The 9,941-nt window shown below is 46.7% G+C and overlaps 1 protein-coding gene across 8 annotated transcripts in view; it reads right to left on the minus strand.

The window, feature by feature from the left end:
• The window catches only part of LOC100122308 (histone deacetylase 4), a 66,517-nt gene that overhangs the window by 38,237 nt on the left and 18,339 nt on the right, over positions 1 to 9,941 (minus strand). The gene's annotated exons all lie outside the window — the stretch shown is intronic.

A 9,941-nucleotide genomic window follows, 5' to 3' on the forward strand; every position in this document is an offset into this window, starting at 1 on the left:
TCCTGCGGACGCGATGTTTGTACACACTCACTACGAGGGTTGTTTTATTTTCGTTTCCGGCCCCTTTTTTCAATACACCTCGCGTTTCGCTGCTATGGGGCGGCTTATTCGCTGACGTCTTTCGAACTTCGCTGCGTTTGCGGAGAGAGATGGGGTGGGCGGATGTATTTTCGTCGGTCTATAGATGCGCGATTGGCTATAAGTTTTGCAGATAAGCGCAGAATTATTCAGAGCGTGAAAAAGACGCGCGCATAGGTGTATTTTGTGGAACCCTTTGAGCGTTATGTGCGTAAATTATATTATCAAGCTCATTCCTGGCGAATAACGCAGAAACGTTGCACAAGTCCATCCTCGTCGAGTTCGAAGCGACGTCTCGTGGACGAGGGTTATATCGTCGTTCCAGTTCGTAATCCGGCACCGACATAAACCTTTCACCCCCCCCCCCCCCTCTCCCGAGAGATTACGCAACAGGGCGGCTTCGAGAGGTGCTTTTTTTCTTCTAACTTTTGAGCTCGCTATGGATTGTTGGTTACGAGTTGATAAGCAGTAACTAGATACTTAGTAACCGGCTTCCTAATATTCGTCTATTTCGAATCTGAGGAAGTTTTCTCGTTACGCACGCCGTCCCTTTGTATTATCAAGGAATGAGCGGTTCGGAAGAGAAAAGTTTCCCGCGAGGGGGAGGATAAAGGAGCAAGTTTGTGATCGGGCCGTTTTTCAAGACTCGCGTAAAATTTGCGTAAAGGTAATCTTTCGCCGAGTCAAAGCAGCGCGTGATTGCATAGTCGTAAGTTCTCGAGTTCGTGGGGGGCATCGTAAATAATCTTCACCTCGTCGTGACGAGTATGATAGCGTGATACTCACTGCTTTCGATTGCGGCTTACCTGCAACGGAAAATCGTCGAAGGTTAAAATATGATTAATGAGCAATCCTTATGATTTATAAAGAGTTCGTTTTTCGCTATCATTACGTAATACTCCTCCGATAATAATAATACGCGACACTCGATCTTCACAGATTGGATTAGATGATAAAGAGGCTCCATCAGGACGTAACACTAGTAGCGCCAGTGTCGAGTTCGAGGAATATTATTTCCACGGAAAAACAGACGCATCGAACGATCTCTCAAAATTTTCCCGGCCGATGCAAACCGGTCTCCTCGTCGTCGAGGCGCAAAATACAAGCGCGAAATATTGTTATCGCGGCAGTAAGGATATCAGCGCGGAGGGACGTAGGAGGGGAGAAAAAACTGCGGCCCGTCGTCGTCGGATGCACGTGGGTTGCTCGTCGCCGGAAGCTGTCGCTGACCGTCTTATCGGCGGCGGCGGCGGCACCCTTTGTTGTCCCGCTTCTATGTACGTGTCACCTCATTCGACTTCCCTTATCATTTCCACGAAAATAACGCGATCGCCGACGAGTGCAGCTTTATAAATAACTTAATAAAAAACTTTTACTAGTATGCAATTAGAGAGTTTTTGGTGTTTCGATCTCGTTAACGATTCGACTCTAGTTTCCGCCAACTCGATACATCGAGCGCGCGTCGTATATGTAGATATTAGCCGCGTGTGCGTCCTTAATCATTATCACCGCAGGAGATCCGATGCTTGGGAAGTTATTTGGTCATTATCGGTTGTTAAGCTCGTTGATACAGATCGGCGATTCGCATCGCGCGATATCGAAGCGTCGTTATTGGGGCAAAAGGTGTTTCGTATTTACGTATGATCGACCAGCTCTCACGCGTGTTTTCCAGAGCGTCGAATGTTTGTTTATGTAACATGTTGTATTTGAAATTTCAATGAAAAAAAAAAAAAAAAAAAAAAAACAAATAGACCTACTCGTAAAAGTAATTCCAGCAATTTTTCAGTTTTAAATAGCCAACTTTACCGCGTCTCTCGCGACCGCTGTTTACTTTTAGCCAGTAATTATTTTTTCCTTCCCGGCTATTTCTGCGCATCGATCGCCCCGCGCAAAATTTTTATTGCATCGATCTCTGCACATATACGAAGCCTTACTTCTACTTACGATACCTGTGCGTATACGTTTTTCAAACCAGCCCCTTTCGGGACATGCATCGAACAAAAAAATAGAAGAAAATACAGTCATCGATCGCGGCGCAGCATATAGCAGCGCACGTGCGTGCACAATTATAAATACGCGCGAGTAAACACGGAGGAAAAGGGAGAGAGAGAGAGAGAGAGAGAGAGAAAGTCCTTGTTCCGTCCTCCCCACTCGATATCCGCGCGTCCAAGGTCGTCCTATAGCCACCCCTTCCGCGATGCACTACGCCCACGCGAAAATCCGACATTCCTTATTCACGAAAGAGCGGAACTATAAGCGGCCTTACGTAAGACGTAAACACCCACGCCTATAGTCGTCCCCCTCTCCGAGTAGTCGATTTTTCGAGTCGTTCGCGGGTATACATTATACAGGTATACCCACGCCGCGTTCATCATCAGGTTTAATACGGCAGAAATAGCCGATCGATATTCGGCTCTCCTCTTTGTGCTATGCAGCTCGCGGGATAGGTGAAAGAGGAAAGAGCAGACGAGGGACTTATTATTCAGGGACTGTGCGCGCGAGCGAGCGGCGCGCTGTCTCAGAGAGTCGGTGTCGGGACTGCACGGCAGCAGCGGCTATTTATAGAACGCCGCTCGATATGATGTACCGCCCCGGCTCTATTTTTAGAGCGCCGCGAGCGCTGCTAACAGTCCGCATGTGTGTGTGTGTGTGTGTATGTTTGTGGCTGGGGGTTGGCGCGCAACCACTGCTGCTCGGATGTTATCGCGGGGCAGGTTAAATAAACGCGCAGGTGCACTCGAGCAACGGTACGAAGTTCAGTAGACGAATTATTATTTTTTAATTAACTTGTGTAATTTGGGTGGTTACGTTCCGAGAAGGCCCTCTCGAGTTAATTTACAGTATGCGGCCGGATTTATCGTACCGAAGCGTTGCTGCTTATCGATGTTGCCTCGTTTCTTCATAATACGGCCGGCGAGATTACGAGATCATAAAATCAGCCATAATCGACGCGGAATTGTATATTAAAATCCGAATGTCACTCGGCAGTCGTAAAGCTGCCTGTACAATATTGTGACGTATGAGATTATACATATATTTTTCTCGCCAAGCGCGATATCATCATCCTCATCGCGAGCGGGGCGTAGTCGAGTTGATCGGAGCCCACTGATAAAGAGGATTTATTTTTAACTATCACTCCTCGATTCTCCTTGAATCGAAAATTCTGATTGACGCCTCGAGGTCGGACGTCAAACACCTATGCCGTTCTAGTACACGATATATTTTTCAGATGAAAATCGCGTCGGACCACTTCAACCCCTTCGCCATAGATACAGTAAAACACGTGCTGCGCAGTACAGCGCGTTTATTTTCGCGGGTATTTTTAGCGCCGATATATTTCCGTCCGCTTCTAACGAGCCTATTTTTAAGAAGCTTCTTTCTCTCGCAAGCCCACGTTACACACACACACACACGCGCGCACACTCCCTTCTTCCTTCCTTTTCCGCGCGCGAAATTTTCGGTCGTTTACAGCCGCCTCTGGCTTTCTTCCTTCTAGAGAGCGACTTCGGTTTTAGAACGGGGGCAACATATCGCGCCGCTGTACTGGCGCCTGGGTCAATGCCTCGACTTTATACTGATGTGAAGAGCAGTCGTGGCTCTCGATCATTCTCTGTGTTTATTGTTGAAGATGAATTTGGTCGTAGCTCGAGTTCTCGCGTTGGTTATTATAGAAGATTGCGAAGTAAAAAAAAATCCCAGCCACGACGTCGATTATCGCCCGAAAGTAGAACGGCGTCGTTTTTAAGGACGCGCATATATTTATAGTTCGCGACCTCACGCTGAGCTTAAAGCTCTTGAGAGAGAGAGAGAGACAGAGAGAGAACCGCGAGGGCGGAAAGTGTCCCGCATATATAATCTAAGAAAGAAACAACGAGCGAGTGTGTATTCGCGTCGCTGAAAAAACGAGCATACGCTCTCTCGACTTGCAACGTTGAAAAAAAAGCTGCGAGGGATTCGCATCTCCGTGGGAGCGAGGGGTTTAAATATAGGGAATGGAATCTCGTATGGAAGAGTTTTTATTCCACGCGCGATTCGGAGAAGTTTATTCGAGAGAGACATGTGAGGTCTTTATAAGTTTGCGCTAAAAATAGAACGAGGAGAGTATACGTATATGGAAGAGAAGTGAGTGTGACTCGGTTTGAGAATTCTTTGGTGTTATAACGAGATTGTTAAATTATTACTGCTGCTGTGGTTGGGGAAAGTTTCTTCTGGATTAAGGTTAGAGGAGTGCAAAGTTTGAGTGGAAAGGGGGTGAAGGAGAATTTTACGAAAGCTTTTCTATCGCATTCGAGCTTTATACACGGACACTTCGATGTCCAAATAACTCACTCGATCTTACACAACCGCAGGGGAGAGCCACTGGTTTTTCCCGCCCATATCGGGATGTAAATAAACGAGCAACGTCAGCCCTTTATTCTCCCCAAAGTGTCTCGCGATCGACTATCTACACTATGGGGCGACAGGTCTGAGGGAGTAAACAGCGCATAAATTAACCGGGCGCCTTAGGTTATGTATATATACTCACTAGCCCCTTACAAGCCCGGTTTTTCCATACACAGGGCATATAGACGTACCGTCGCGTGGACGCTTTGTTTATATGCATAGGGCTTTCCCGAGTGAGAGAGCTTTCCCCTTCCTTTTTCTTTTTTTGGTGTGGTATCGTACAGAACCGAGCCCCAGAGTTTTCGTAGCCGAGTTCAAAGCTGGCGCCGAATGATTTGTGAGGCCGACGGAAGGAGATGAGCGATGATTAGTGGTGCCGCTTTTTTCGTTCCGGTATCATACCGGTATCGATTACGCGCCGTTGCCACCGTAATTACACATCAGATACACAATTATTAAAAAAGCAATAAAAAATGCATTACTATCTTCGGAATCGAATAATGACAAGCGAGAGGCTTCCCACTCGACAATTAACTCCGGCACAATATATAATTGCGACATTTTTCTTATAGACCATTATAACTTATTCGACTTCCTTGCTGAGGCCGAGTGACAGGAGTTCCACCCACGCGATGAAAGGAATAGAATAACAATTAATTCATCTCGGTATGAAAAAAAGAAGCAGAAGTCGACGTAGCGAACAAAGAGCTCGACAGTTTAGCGCATACACTATTTTTGTACTATTTTCCAGACACACACTGCGCTGTGTGCAGCGACACAAAGGAGAGAGAGAGAGAGAGAAACAGACCACAGCGTATAGAGAAAGAGAGCGAGTCGAAGAATCATTTAAAATAATAAAGCGCGCGCGAGAGAGAGAGAGAACTTCTATTCCAAGACTTCTATTCCAGGAGAGCGATTTCACATATGTGCCGCCGCAGGGCGACGAGTGAGCTGCAGCGCCACCGGCGGCACACATAAGCGCACACGCGGAAAGATACACAAGAAGGGGCTGAAATTCTTTGTGGCGCGACGACGAGGACCGCTGGAACCGGGAGCGTATTTTCGGATTTTACTCGACAATGAGGCGGCGGCGGGGATCGTTATGAACGGGATTAGATTTTCGCGGAAGAATCGCGCCCTATTGTTCGGTGTGAATTTTATTGAAGCATAAGCATCGGAGTTAATATATTAAAGAGATAGCGACGGCTTTTTTATATGCACTTGGACGTTGCTTGAATAACTTATATATATATATATATATATATATATATATATATATATATATATATATATATATATATATATATATATATATATATATATATATATATATATATATATATATATATATATATATATATATATATATATATATATATATATATATATATATATATATATATATATATATATAGAGAGCTTTGATTAATATTCAAGCGCTGTGTGCATTAAATCAATCGCGCGATAAGATAATGGAGCGACTTTTGTTATGCTCTCCTATATGTTCTTTTCATTTTCACGGGAACACACGCGAGCGCAATTTTCATTGACTGAAAGCTACTTCTCGCTCATAAGATAATCGCGCTGATCATTCACAAAGTCAGCATTCGGTCGAGCTTTTTCAAACCGTTTGCGCTGCAGCTTTTCCAGCGAATTTTCACATTTCCAGCGGACGCTTCGATATTCTCTCTGTTGACGCTTCTAATTGTCGGGAGCGATATGCATCAAGCTTATTAGAGTCGTGAAAGCTCTGTGTATGCGCATGACTTTGAAAAGCCGATTACTCAAGTGCAAGCTCGCTTTTACGATTCCGAAATTGTATACACAGTTTAACATAATCCAAAGCTTTTACTCGCGATTGTTTGAACAGCGAGTGTAAAAGCTTGTTATTACCGGCGCGTCTCTTAAAACCGTTCGTGTAATCGTTATCTCGTTATCCAAATCCGTCGACCGCAAAAGCTCGGGACTGCGAGTGACACTTTGACATTGATAGCCAGTGTGCATTATTACGTCTCTATTTTCGTCAGACGCCGCGAGTAGAGCTTAATAACACACTAGTCGTCAACCCCTTCGAGAAATCGAATCACGACTATAAACGAGACTAATGACAAAAGAAAGCTCGACTTCGCCCCGTCTACAATAGCTCGTCGCTCGTGCAAAATCGCGACGAGCTATTTATAGCGGGGAGGTTTTCGTGGGTGGGAGTAGGAGGGTATGGGCGGTGGCTCGGCTGGTCTATAAATAGAGGCGCCACGACAGGCACCCTGTGTGTGTGTGTGTGTGTGTGTGTGTGTGTGTGTGTCTGCATTTCTCTTTCCCGGGGTGACCTTTGCTCGCGCGACGGCTCTGCAGAGCTTGCGGATATTAGGTTAGGTTATCGCGATGTGATTTTTCGACGGTGAATAGAACGATATGATCGAGGAATAGCGGTTTAGCTCCGGATAAATATAAAGATCGGAATTAATTGGACTGATGAAACTCCGTTAATTTCCAAGAGCTTCCCGGCCGTCAGATTCGCCGCGGAGAAAATATTCGAACGCGGCGTGTCTATTTCGAATCGTCGAAATTGAATTAACAACGCGTATCCCACTCTCGGAATAATGCAGAAGCTTCGCTTGGAAATGCTTTAAAAACAATCATCAATTATACATGGGCTATTTCTGCGATCGATGCACAGCCGCGGATCAAATAAAGCACTTAAAGCTCATTGGCTTGGCAAACGAGCTACACGATTTCTCGCGGGCTAATTTCGCGCTTGATAAGAGAGTTGTATGTACGATCGGAAATAAAAAGTTGCGCGATATATACCGCCCCCGCGGCGTCGACTACGTAACGAAATTAGCGCTGGCGGGCGGCGCACAATGCTAGCTGCCACCGCCTTCGTCTCGCGAAAATAGACCTGGCAGCCGACCAGACTCGAGCCTCGAATAGATCCAAGCTATATGGGTGCCTTCCTTCTCGCTCTCTTTCTACTCGCGCTTTTTTTTCTCCTCCTTATACTTGCGGCTCTTTCTCTCTCTCTCTCTCTCTCTCTCTCTCTCTCTATCTGCAACTCGATGTTTCTTTCTTTCTTTCCCTCGGTGAGTGCGCTGTATGGCACTAATGTGCGGGGGTTGTAAATGCGTTAGGTTCGTGGAGAATTTGGCTCGTCGCTGATAGCGAGGTTGGTTGGGTGGAAAATTGGTCGGCCCGGTGAGCTTTTAAGCCAAATTGCGGAAGTGCAGCACTTCGAGTCCCGCGGTTATAAATGGACCGATTCAGAATTCAGAATCGCGTGGTTGGTTCACCCTCGCTCTCTATTTCATCCAGTTTGCGCTACACTCCTCCGACTGTATCACTCTTATCTCTCGACAGCCTAGAGAGCTTGCGTTCACGCAATAATGGGCGACTCTTCCCCGACCGCACAGTCGCACACACACACACACATCTCTTTCCTCGATCTTTCTTCTTCCTCGTGTAGCCTCGTAAATTTCCCTCGGCCCAACGACGCAGATAAAGCCGACTCTATTTTTAGAGATTTTTATTATCTGCCGCGCACGAGGCATCCGCTACTATACTGTGTGTACATAAACTAGAGCTACTTTCTCGCGGCGCCGACTACTTTTTCCTTCTGTACGGATGTTTAGCGGCCAGACAAGGGTTGGCTTTGAGTTGCCGCGCGACGAGCCGTCGTTTGAACCGGCGACAAACGGCTTAATAAATCTCGAGCTTCTATTCATTCCGGCGCCTTGTGCTTCTTTCTCTCCTTCTTAGAACTCGCTTCTCTGTTTCTATGCGATATATAAAAATAAGATAGAGCTGCGTTGCGCAATATACACATACAATCGGCGATAGAAAATCACGCGACTTTTTCTTCCACGAGTTTTAGCTATATTATGGTTACAGAAATACACCCGCTGAATCTAATAATAAGCGCTCGAGCGAATGCAGCACAAGTTTCGTAAACACCGAGGCGCAGCTATAGCGATATAACTAAAAAAGATAATTCTAACAAAGAGGCCCCCGCCGATGTGTGTGTATTTTCCCGGTGGGCCTAAAAATAGCCGCACCTGCGGCGTCCGAAAGCGTCGCGGGAAAAGAAGAAGATAATTCGCGTGTGTGCTGCACCTCTTGCGCACTTGAAAATTTCGAAAACATCGGGTGGGAAAGCAGACACACGAGAGAGAGAGAGAGAGAGAGAGAGAGAGAGAGAGAGAGAGAGAGAGAAAGAGAGAGCGCGAAGCTCCGAAAATAAACGGTCGAGGTGCTAAAAATAGACGCTCCGGTCTGTGTGTGTGTGTGTGTGTGTGTGTTTCGTTTTCCGGCGCACTTTTCGCTCTCCCTCTCTCTTTCTTTCGCGCTGTTTGTGCGAGCTCTCGAATCTCTTTGTTCGCGTGGGCGACCTGTGTGCCCGGGCGAAGCTTTTACTTTATTGCGGCCGTGAATGAGCTGCAGTACGTGTGCGTGTATTACTCGCGGTCACGCGGGAATTTGGAACGAGTATGGCAGCGCATTGATTTGCCGCTGCTTTGAAATTGGAAATGCTGCGGGTATATTATACTTTCAGGAATTCGCTCGGGAATTCGCGGCGCGGAGGTGCTTGCGGTGTAGGGCTTGTTTCTGCCGCTTAATTAGTTCGTACCAGGAGCTTTGTGTACTTAACGGTCGGCATTTCGAAGCGGATGAGACGACTTTATTATACGTTGAGAGACGACAGTCGTTATACTTGCAGCAAAACATCCATCGCGAACATCCCCATCCCCCCAGCCAGAAGCCTATATACAGCCGAATACACTCGCAAATGTGCACGTAAGACGAGGCGCGAGCGCGTGTGCTATATGTGTACGCGCGTAGAGCCAAAGGCCCAGGGAATCAGAGGATGAGAGGAGGGCGGTGCTCGATCGATTTTCTCGGGGATCGCGCTCTCGTTTTGCGGGCTGCTGCTGCTGCTGCTGCTGTAGCGGGTCTACACCCCGACGACGAAAACAAGGAGAGAAGAGCGAAGGCCGTATGAGAGCGGAAAAATATACCGCCAAACCAGGACGGAACGAGATGCGAATCGGGAAATATGGGGTGGAAGTCTAGCGAGTGTCTCTCGATGGCAGCGATTTTATCGGGGTATGGATTCGTTATTTCCATAGATGAATGAGAATGTAAGCAACAATGGATTTGAATTTCTAGATCCATGCGGTTCTAGAAAATCGTCGAATTTCACAGTCGAACGTGCCTTTTGGAATGCGGTGATGCGACCGCGAAAAATCCGCACATGAATTGAATTGACCAAACGCGTGTTTATGCACATGCGAACGAAAGTTAACGCGTCCAAGATTAGCATAAAACAGGCATAAACCCCGAGCGCTATGCAACTATGCAATACTCGTGTGCACTACAGCCAGGAAAATCGGAAGTGCGCCGGTAATAAATGAAATCGAGACTCGAGTCGCGTGCGCTCGCCATAATCCATCAGCCCGCAGGCCTTGACCTTCGGTAGAGCCGTGATT

The sequence above is a fragment of the Nasonia vitripennis genome, chromosome 5 (assembly GCF_009193385.2).
Source record: "Nasonia vitripennis strain AsymCx chromosome 5, Nvit_psr_1.1, whole genome shotgun sequence".
Classification (NCBI taxonomy): domain Eukaryota; kingdom Metazoa; phylum Arthropoda; class Insecta; order Hymenoptera; family Pteromalidae; genus Nasonia; species Nasonia vitripennis.